This window comes from Scatophagus argus, chromosome 6 (genome assembly GCF_020382885.2).
Source record: "Scatophagus argus isolate fScaArg1 chromosome 6, fScaArg1.pri, whole genome shotgun sequence".
Taxonomy (NCBI): Eukaryota; Metazoa; Chordata; class Actinopteri; family Scatophagidae; genus Scatophagus; species Scatophagus argus.
In genome coordinates, this window is record NC_058498.1 from 10,155,661 (window position 1) to 10,167,424 (window position 11,764).

At 42.3% G+C, this 11,764-nt stretch overlaps 1 long non-coding RNA gene across 1 annotated transcript; it reads left to right on the top strand.

Annotated features, from left to right (window-relative positions):
• The first annotated feature begins 495 nt into the window (after positions 1-495).
• On the top strand, positions 496-1,754 carry LOC124060844. The gene is made up of 3 exons (XR_006843638.1): positions 496-578; positions 670-913; positions 1,517-1,754. It is a non-coding gene; the product is annotated as an uncharacterized LOC124060844 (long non-coding RNA).
• Positions 1,755-11,764: the final 10,010 nt, after the last annotated feature.

The window sequence follows — 11,764 nt, forward strand, 5'->3', positions numbered from 1 at the left end:
TGTTGATGATAGGAAGAAGTCCAAGAGATAAAATGTGCATTGCTTGTATGCCAAGTTGTCAGTGGATTCAAATGCATAGGGTTAACACAAACTCTAATGAATATATTGACTACGCCGGGCTTTTCACAACTTCTCAAAGTTTTGGAGATTCAAAGTTATGGGGGGATGTAAGTATGTAAGTAAGTAAGTAACAGCAATCAAGTGAGAGCAATTCGAGGCGTGTCACCCTGTAAGCAAAGGCAAAAAACAAATGTGGCGGTAACTGATGTTTGTGTTTGTTATTCTTCTATTTGTAAAAGAATACTGTCTGATAAAGTATGGAAGATACATGGTTGGAGTAAAGTAATGAGTACTGTAGCCAGTGATGGTGCCTGATTTTGTCGCATATATTATGAGATCGATTTGAATAATATTATCCATATTCATTTAGACATCTACAGAGAGATGTTTTCAACACAAGTATTTCTCTTTTCAAACAGTGATCTGACAGGCCAACAAAGACTTCTGCACACTTGCTGGTCCCCTGATGTGACGGGCGAGAGGGGAGGATGGGGCACCAGTCAATCTCTCCCTCAATGGTACATTAAGCCCTTGTAGTGTTCAGTGGCACTTTAAAGTACAGCCCTGACCTTTCAACTGTGCTCTAATTACATTCATGTCCTGGGGTAGGCAGCAACCACAAAACAACCCGTTGTCTTTTATGAACTCTCCGCTGGGACATTGTCCCAGCCGCCCGTCACCTGGGATCTTGGCTGGCCCCAGCGATCCCCTCCTGCCGATCCCCCAGTATGTGAACGGAGTGGGCCCAGTTCAGCAATGCCATGGTTCTTTCTGCTCAGGCATCTGGCTCCTTTCACACATCAGCCATATTGGCTCGAGATGGGGCATCCTTACCCAACGTTGCTTTTTTGAGGTTAGTGGGTGTCGGGGAGGCGAGCGGAGTTAGCTGGGAGGTGGTCAGCAGCCAACCCGTGTCAGGCCCCATCAGCTCAGCATGGGCATCTATAAAGGCAGCCGACATCTTTCATGGCCAGTGGGCTTTGGAGGATTCAGGCTGGGATTTCTGCCCAGCCAATGGCTTCCTGCTCCAGCATGCTTTACTGCACCCACTTTCTTTTCTAATCTAGAGAGGCCTTTGTGGTTATGGGGTTACTGGGGAGAGAACAATACCAGAGGAGTGGATTTTCTGAAGCTGAATTCACTGACACTTATGGTTTTGGTGATGAAGTGTGATATAATTTTGTAGCTCTAGCCTTGACCTTGTGTGTTCTAATGTGTTTTATCGGATTAGCCTTCTATTCATGATTTGTAAAGATCTGCAACATTATCACTCAAAACAATGAATGGATCACTGTTCTCCATCAGAACAAGTAAGATTTCAAATTAGTTACATGTGATTCTGTTGTTAGGATGAGTTATGGCCAGCAGTTTCGGGTCACTTCATTTCATTGAAATGCTGGTGGTAGTGTGCTCTATCTCATAGTGTTATTATTAATTTTTTTTTATGTCTGTCAAGATGCTGTGATCCGTGAAACTGGCAGGGATGGGTCCACACTGAAGAGTCACAGGGAGCCAACACAGATGGACTCTTCTATGAAAAGGTCAGAAGGAGAAAATTGAGTGGAAAGTTTCTTACAGTTTCATCAAATGAGTAAAATTGGATTCTAGCTGCCTTATGCACAAAATAGATACCCCACAAGGTGTCGTCAAAGCAGGTTAAAAGAAGGTAAGAGATGAGAATGGTGAGGCAGAGGGAGGGGGACATAAAAAATGAGACCTGGGCTGAGGCAGACAGATGAATGAGGTGGGGAGAAAGGAAAGAGAGGGAATTCATCTAAAAGGAGAAGAGTGGACCTAATGAGAGAAATATAATAGGAAAAGACTTTTTGATGTTGTGCAGATGGTACGATGACCTACACCAACAGAAAAACTTTTGAAAAAACATGAATGTAGAGACATGGTTGGCGACCTTCCATACCTGCTACATACTGTGTTTCCTGAAGTATGTAATTAACTTTTTTTTTTTTTTGTATTTTGAGCATGTTGACTTAGCCATTGTGTCACTTACACGGCAGGAGGACTTGGGCGAAAACCTTTGCAACCATAATAAGAACTACAGCCTTTACCTTTCTTTCATTTTTACCATTGATACAGATATCCTATCAATCACATTGTACACATTGTATTAAACATGACTCAGATCACTCTGTGGCTTTTAGACATTTAATACATGGTAGCCACAGGACATGAAACGCAACCCCTTTCTCTCTTTCATCTTGCATCACTCTGCTTTTCTTTGGTGAGGGAGTGTATCACATTTTGGTGTGTGATATGAAACTATGCTTAGAGGCTGCATATTCGTCTGAAATATATTTTAAGAGTACCCAGTGGATCTCAGACTCAGTCCCTATGGCTGGGGAAAGAAGAAGAATCAGATCTTTTAGAAGGCTGTCCTGACTGGAAACAAGCTTTGTTGAATGGAGCAAAGAAAATGTCTCAGCTTATAATATCAGCTGTTGTGATGGTTGAAGGCTGTAATGGGTGCATACTAAGAGCCAAATGTGCTGTTCCCTGCCTCAAAGGTCTTTTTACAAATGTATTCATCTGTTTTATGGCATAAAGAGAAAAACAGTCATAAACACAGTAAATACTGTCCATGGGCAAGAATCATGGTGCAGTATTTAACTGTTTTAACTGTTATTTATCTTAGCAGGAATTAATATGTGTGCATATATTGTTTGAGTCGTAGCGCTTTCCAGAGTTTGAAGCAGCCTTAGTTAATGGAAAGAAAAGTCTGTTAATTAAGGCCCCTTTATGAAAATGCAATGAATATTAATAGAGAAGAGAAGCCATTTAAATCTGTGTTACCCTGAATTTTCTTGCCGACTCTCCCATAATAAATTGCGCCCAGTTCATTATGTTATTTTCGCTATCAGGCATTTCACTTGGGAATCTCAATACATTGTTGTGGTGTTACGGCAAAGAATGAAAATAGACTGTCGCTTAATTAATCTGAGACCACTTAATTACTCGACTTTACGGGATTGCAACGAAACCTGGGGAACACAAGGGAAACATCAAGATTTACTCACTTGCAGCTCTCTTAATGGAAGAATTATACCTAATCTCTCTCATCGTGAAACAGACACCTTTAAATCAAGGTGTCTGATACCTCTGTGAGTAATTTTAGCCGCCCTGTTTATGCATTAAAGCATTTCTTACTGGGGGGAAAAAAAAAAGTAAAAAGTTTGAAGTTAACTACAGCACTACAATATAGAAAAGAAGAAATTAGGGACACAAATAAGGTTGCTGCAGTGTTTCAGTTATCTTCCTTAACTCATTTCATGTTAATGATTTCTAAGTCTGTATTTTCTAATTCACCTTGCACAATCTGAGAAACACTGAGTTTCACTTTCACTGATTATACTATACAAATCAAGCTATTGGTAGATCCAGACATTTTCGTTTTCAGCTGCTCTACACAAATCATATTCATCTCAAAAATATGAAATGAAAATGTTTCACAATGAACCCTTTACTCATTAAATACTTATTTGATTAGTGCTTTTATGTCCATCCAATGCCACTCCTGTTCCTCATATAAACTGAAAAAGTGGGAAGTGTCTCAGAACCCCCCCCACCCCCATCCCCGCCCATCACTTGCTGGGACACCGGCAGTGACTACCCCAACTTAGTTTCTTTGTCTGGCAGGGTGTCATATTACTGGGTGCACCCCAAGGTGGGAAGGGAAGATGAAACGGACACTTAAGGAGAGAAGTGTTGAAAGACAAGATGGGGGGGGGTTAGTGAATGGGTCACATTATCAAACTGAGATATCAAACTCATTCACAGTTGTACCAGCTGCTGGGACATTAGTACATGTCACTGCTTAACATGGATGCCCCAATGCCCGAAAGAAGTGCTTCTGTACATGGTTGGATGATGGTGAGAGTGACGGTGACCATAATAAAGATAAAGGTGATGATTTTTGCCAGTAATACGATCAATAGGGCAGTGCAGTAATTAAACCTGCCATTGTACTTCACTGTAACCGAAACAACAGATGCCTAATGTCCACAGTAAGTAATTTGTATATTTAAAAATCAACTACTGTCTGCTGACTTCTTGTGGACGTGAGTGTCAACTAAATCCTTACATACTGTCTTCTGAAGTCGCTGTCTTTCTATATGGTAACATTTTGATTGTTTTTACCCCAGATGAATAGATGCAGAAATATCTTTGACGTTTACATGTTGCTTTAGTAAAAACAGCAAAGCTGAGCAAAGAGTTGCTGAGGCGTGTAATCACCGGGGATGTGCAGATGACCAACCATGTGGCATCAGCCTGAGACATCACTTCGTATACACTGCGACTCACAACGCACTGTGACCACCACCCGTCAACTCTAAGTGCAGAATTTTGTAAAACAAAGAGGCCTGATTCTGCCATATTCACCACATTTGCATTTGTCAACATGGATATGCTGAATACAGAGAGTGTGCAGCATCTATGTGTGTAGGGTAGAAGAAGTTACTGCCTCCTCTCTATTTCCATCAAATAAACCAGAGAACAGACACTGTGCCATCAACACACATTAGCATTAGCTGATAAAGGGACTCGGGGCCCCACTGCCATGTATCATTAATGAGTTAACGCATGCAGCACCGCTGCTGCAGCTGTAAGCCTGCAGCCCAGGCCTGGTGTGTGGGTGGAGGGTGGAGGCGAGGAGCGCGGGTGGGGGCGGGGGGAGTTTTAACACCTGCCTCGTAACTCGCCTGGGTTCTGTCTTGGCTCCGTTCCACGCTGGGGTCAGCTTGTCTGCTAATCTGCTAATATGGTGGATATAATTGCGATTGAATGGTCGGCGGCGTCGTGTGTCCAGGGGAAGCAGTTGTTCTTCCTCACTGCCAATGTTGTGATATCCAATCAGAGGTAATCAGCGCCATTGAACCGATCAGCCTAATGGAATCGGATGGGTTTTAATTCACACACCTGCCTGCTTTTTGCGTGAGTGTGTGTGTGTGTGCGCGCGTGTGTTTTTATACTGCGTGAGCTTGTGTCGCTATGCAAGTGTCTGTGAGTGTGTGCACATGTGCTTGTGCTTATGTGTTATAACTCTGTGTCGGTCTGTTTGAATATGCGTATATAAAAGCCTGTATGCGCAGATTCTTATCTTTGTATTTGCATCAGCATGTGTCTGCATCTAGTTATATGTGTAAAACTGCATGCAAATCATACATACGTGAGTGTGCGCCATCTGTGTAAGTTTATGTGTGTACCCTCTCGCGAAGGTGCTTGTCTGCCTGTCTCTGCTTGTGTGTGTGTGTGTGTGCATGTGCATATGTGCCCCTCTGTGTGTCTGAGCCAGCACCATGAATCAGTGGAGTTGGCCGCAGCAGAGACGAGCAGAGCAGGATTAAGAGCATCCTCATTCTGGCTAGACAGGAGCCTCTGTTGCTCTTGGGAGACACGTCAACAGAGAGAGAAGAGAAAAGAGAATAAACCCTCCTCCTCCTCCCCCTTCTACTCCTGTCATCTCCTCTTTCTCACAAGGTTGCGCCTCCAGCTCTGCCTTTGTGTCCTTCTTCTTTTTTCCTCCTCTCCTTCTTCTTCTTCTTCTCCTCTTCAAGATATCTCTGTCTCTCTCCCTTTCTTCTCTCTTTCTTTTGCAGTCCTGTCTTATGCTGCCCTCCCTCCCGTCTACCTCCCAACAGTAGCTGATCCTCTTTCTCTCTTCTCTCTCCCTCGGTCTCTGCTCCATGGCAAGTAGTTGCTGGCATTGGGGGTGGGGGGGGGGGCAGACGGCCCCTTGTGAAGTTCAAGGCAGTTTCGAGGTTTTTCCAGGTTCATTAAGAAAGCCTTTTCTGTGAATAGAACTGTCCATCTCTGCGGATAGGGAACTGGGCCGACTGCACACTTGCATGATAGGGATCTCTTACTAATATTTCTGTCTTAAAGTAACAGTCTCCCATATTATATCAATATTGTCAGCAGTGGAATGAAGCACCTTATGCAAGAAGGCAGTGACCAGAGTGTGTATGATTTAATATTGTAAACAAGAGTGGAGAAATTTCACTGAATAACTTTTCTGGCCTACACAACAATTTAAAATCTATGATGTTCCTGTGGGAAGATTTTACAGCTGGCTGAGTAAGATCATATGCACAATCGGACAACTTGGTCTTTACCTGAAGCTAAGAGGCCATTATTAAAATATCAAATATACCAATATATCAGTTTACTTCCCACATGTTCTCGCAAACAGTCAGATGAACACACGTGGTAACATAAACATTAAAAGTCCCAGACAGAGGCCTGCATTCTTAAAAGCAGCAAACAAGATAAAAGAATGGAAAAAAGCCAGATCCAAACATTGCCAGGAATTCACAGACTCGCATACAAATTTCATACAGTATATTTACACAATCTGAGCAGATACTCGCTTTATTCACACACTTGTCAGATGACATGAGTATCTCCAGATGTGTACAATGCTGACAAATATTCGCATATGTTAAACAAGCGGCCAATCTCTTTGAAGTCTTGTTAAACAGGCTCCCACTCTTCACAACAGACACTGTGTCACACTCAAGCTGATGCTGGAGTATTTGGTCATGCAGCATGAACACGTATACAAACACAGGAACACTCACGTAACTTCAAAGTAATGTTAACACTCTTCAGATTCATAGATCAGATTTCTTTTCCCAAAGTGGACTTTCTTAGCAGTCAAGGGCCTTTGGTATTCAGCAGGTTTTCTTTGCTACCAAGTTCACTGCAAGAAGGAAATACAGCGAAGAAAGTAAGTAAGGAGGAAAAGCACTCTTTGCTACCAGCAGCATTGTCTGTCTCCTGTTTTATGTGCTCATATGTTCTCTTCTGACTAACCAGAAAGTTGTCTTTTGGTCTTGCTTTGAGTTTCATGAACCCTGCTTTTCTCAGAAAAGCTCCCCGGATCGCTGCAGACATTTGATCACACTCCTGTCTTTCCTTCTGTCTCTCTGTGCGTCCATCTGTCTCAGTTTTAGCCTTATATTCTTTTACCAGATTCCATATGGCGGCGACAGTGGTAACACAAGATATTTTAGCTCATGAGGGTGACACTGTAATTTATGCGGATAACGCACGACGACCTCAGAACCATGGCTACTTGCAGCATTTGATTAACTGCCCAGTCGACTGTTTGGATTCACGGCTGTGGGAAAAGAAAAATGTCGCTGTTAACCACTCAAGATTTAACTCTCATGGGTTCTTTATAGCCATCCTACTTGAAATCAAGAAGGAACTGAGGTGCAGTTCGCAGGGCTTTTTCGAAGGTGAAAACCTAATACAATGATGCACTCAAAGCTAGGCTGTAAAACTATGCATTTCTTTAGTAAGGAGGGCTTATGGCATTGCTCCTGATGGCCCCAGTGGATGTTGGTGATTGTTTTGAATAGCCAATATATCAGAGGCAATTGCCCTGTAATGTAATTGGCTGATAATGGCATCATGACATCATCTGCAGCCCTCCTCTGGGCAGGACTGAGAATCAGGTTTATTGTGCGTGGAGTACTGCACAGGGACTGAGGGTAAATGGAATTAAGTCCGGACTGGTAACAATTTCAGTAAAATGAATCCACTCAACTTATTGTAAGCCTCAGCATTTCTATTAATGAAAGAAAAACACCCCCACTAAGACTTTCACTTTGCATCTATAAAAAGGGATTTTTCACTTTACGTCTCCTGATTAAATTTGTGGAGGGACCTTTCCTGGCAATGTAATTATTAATCATTGCAAGACTTTCTCCTTTCAGTGGGACGGAAAATCTTTGTGCAGGCTACCAAAGATCATCACGTGGAGTAACACGGAGCTGGGTCACATAAATGTTTAATTCAGCTTCGCTTACGGAGCGGGGAGATCATCTGCCTCTGTGACTTGGACTGCAACTGGAGTCTGCTCTCTAACTGAATGAGATGGCCTGGAACGTGAGTCATAGGTCAGAAGTTCGACCCGCTGTCACCTTTTTGGCCATATATCTCTCCACATACCTAATTCCCTCACTCTTCCTTTCTTCAGAGATATCATTTTATAAAGATGAACAGACAGAACGCTATCGATCTGTGGCACTTCAAGAAAATAGATGTGCCTCTGTACTGACTCTGTACCTCGGCTTGCAAAGGCTGATCAGTGTTTGCTGCTTTCACCTCACTCCTCCAGGTTCTTATTGTGCTTTCTGTCTTATTCAGCTCTTGTGTGCAGCCATGCACATAAACAGAAGCCAAGGCTGCAGAGCTGGTTAAAAAAAAAAAGACTGAGGGGGCACAGAAGAATTGAAGCTACACCTGACGGAGCCACAGGATTGCAGACCTTACAATTTGTAATAACCACCATGCAACTGGCCTTAATTTCCATCCCTGAGTGAGTTACTTGTGGCCTGCAGTTTGCAGTATAAAGGGAAAAGGAATGAGGACAGACAAAAGGGAACAGCCATCTTCCAGCTAGAGTCTGAGAGAGAGAGAGAGAGAAAGAGTGTGTGTGTGTCAGTGTGTGTATGTATCAGTGTGAGTGTGTGAGAGAGAGAGTTAAAGGGCTTATCCTGTCATTGTGGAAGTCAGCAGGGACAGCACAAGAGGTCTCGGGCCAATTGCTTTCTGGGTAGCAGCAACCACCCACCCCATGGCTCGCCGTCCCTCCCAGCCTCCCTTTGAAACACCCCCACTTGGCTGAGCCTCTTGTCACAGGTGAAGGAGTCGTGGAATAATTACCTCCATTGCTCAGATGTGCGCTCTCCCTCCGTGCTCCCTTTCTCTCTTCCCTCTCCTCGCTAAATGCATTTCAAACATTCATTTCCGTGTTCATTTCAGTTTGGCCCAAGAGAAAACATCTGTCGTGACACTTTTTTTTTTTTTTTTTTTGTGGGTCTCTATAACTGCAATTCCTCCACTTGATAGTTCACTCAGTTCAGAGGTAATTACATCTTAACTTGATAGGATGTGAAGATGGTTGAATGGAAATGAAGAGGGGTGGCCAGGTGGAAAAGAGGCAATTTCTTTGCAAGTTGGGAGCAAATTTTTTTTTTTTTTTTTTTAACTCATGTCACTTTCAAAGTCAAGGGGGCACACCTGTGCATGTGTGCATACGTGCGTGCGTGTGTGCCTGTGTGTGTGTGTGTGTGTGTGTGTGCTGTAATTGTTGATGTGCATGATGTCATTTTAGACTCTTCCGGCAGCTAACTCAGGTCATCATTAAACTGCTGTTCATTAATACTCACAGATTCTGGAAGGCACTTTGGAAAATTGCATGAGGGTGAAGGTAATTAGACATGTGCAGAGAGCCAAGTATTTGTATCTGTATTTGTTGAGGCAGCAAGATTTATTGTATTTCTATTTATATTTGAACATGAGTATAAATAGACTAATAACAGTCCTGTTACTGTTTTTTAGTTATGGCAGCTGCGAGATGTAGAAGAGTAACTTGTGTGGATATCATGATGAGGCTTGAAATGCAAGTGATTGTGCATTCAGATTCAGATGTTGACAAAAGTTTAATGTCTTTGCATCTGCTGAATTTAATTTTGTATACTTCACAGATCATGTTGGTTGGATCTGTACTGCCTGTGAAATACTACCAGACAGCAATTGTGTTTTTATTGCTGCGGGAGCATGACGAGTAGACTCAGCCTTATGCACCTTCTCCTCCAAGGGTTGAGAGACAGCAAATAAAAGGTCAAAAACTCTCTTTTAACTATGGAGGTAATTAACTAATAATCATTGACAATGGAGCTTACTACAACTTCCTGCCTGCAAAAAGGAGAGTAGCCTAATGGGCTATGCAGATCCTAGTCAAGTGATGCCATTTGAAACAATCACACAATAGGCAGACTAAGTACTACACTGTCAACAAAATAGGCAAACAGGTGAAAGATATCCAAGTGTCCTTCTATTCAACCAAGCTCTCCTGCATCTGCATCTCCCCTGTTGAAATGATGGCACAGCAACCTTGCTAGACTATCAACAAACTGTATTTCCCCTTGTGTTTGTCCACACGCAGACTGACAGACCGAGCAGTGAGTACAGCGTGCATATGAACCAGTTAGTTACTTATGTTAAACTGCCAGAGCCGATGGAGGCTAATCTCCTCGTGAAAATGTAAAGATACTCATTGTTTAGGGCCAATATAGGGTCAGATCTTACATACAAATGAATGTCTGTTACTGCTTGTGAAAGATAAGTAAGGATAAAAGTAAAAATAAAAATGACAGGTAATTCCTGCAGATATCCCTTTCCTTTCCTTTCAATATTTTGGAAACCTTTCACAATTTTTTTTTTATTTTTTTTTTTGGACGCCCCTTTCTGCAGCTCTCTAACCTGTGCCTCCACCCAGCCATCTCCACCCACATATATTCTTTTTTTGCAATAAATAAATAAATAAATAAATCTTAACACTTCTTCCCTGTACTCTTTGACTCTTGGGGCATTCTTTCTTTCCTCTGCCTTCGATTTTTCAGTCTCTATGCCTGTGTTCCATTTACCTCCATTTCTCCTACATGTTATTTGAACTTCCTCTGCATTCACAATTAATCCTCACTCCCCTTTGATGCACTCTTTTCTAACAGTCCAGATTATGGCCTGCAAGTTTGTGCTGCACTGGCACACTCTTAGTACAAAAAGTACCCTGTAAACTGGGAAACTGCTGTGCGTTGTTGGCCATTAGCTGAAGTGTAACCACTCATTATTTAAAATATTTGGCCCCAACTGTGGCCAGGTGTAGCATAGCACTTGGTATGGGTGGGGTTAACAGCTCTTTTATTGCCCTAGTTTATGAAGGCAGGGTGAGGGAACAGGAGACCCCTGCTTTGCAGATTTGAGCCAGAGATAAGCGCCCACGTCCCTCCTTAAAAATTCCAACTGGATAATGGAAGACATTCCCCTTTATGGAGAAGCAGCTGAGAAACTGCAGTAGGAGAGGCGAATAAATCTTTCAGGCATAATAATCCACTGTTTGGCCATTTAACAGTGAGGATAATAACTCAGATTCCTAACCAGCCAAGTGTTCATGTTCTACAGATCGTTTTTATCTTTTTAGGTTCCATTTGAAAAGATTTGTCCCCCCACCCCCCCCAAAAAAACTCATAAACTCTAGGGGGGCTTGCGAAATTTCAAAGGTTACAAGGTCACACAGATGATAGTGACATAGAAACAAAACGTTAGGGATGTTATACATGTGCTTGTACTCAGGTGTCTCGGTGGGGTCTTTTAAACCTCCCTCAACTGCAGCATAAGTGTGTATGGGTGTTTGGTGGGTTAACACTTACATGACATTGTCGATGTACAGTATGTGGCTGATAATAGCCTTTTAAATCACACGATTGCCCAATTGCTGTCTATTAAATCAAGAAGACATTTTTAAGTTTAATGAATGGATTAATTCTTCCAAGAGCAGATATTGATTGTCTCATCTAAAATTTTGGAACATCAGAAGATGGAGTCAGCCAGTTGAAAATCTCATAACCGTAACAATCAATGATGAATGAATTTCCTGGGTTAGCCACCAGAACTGTGACTGGAGCTTTCCAGCTCCTCTCTTGTGGCACATCAGCATAGACATTTTTGGATTGTTTTTTTTTGTTTGTTTGTTTGTTTTTCGACATAGTAATATGTTTAAATGAAAAGATATGAAGCTTAGGGAATACATAACAATACATTTATTACAGTATCAGAGGAAACTATATGCTTTGGCCTTGTCCTTGGCTGTCACTTCAGCATTCCCATGCCTGGTGAA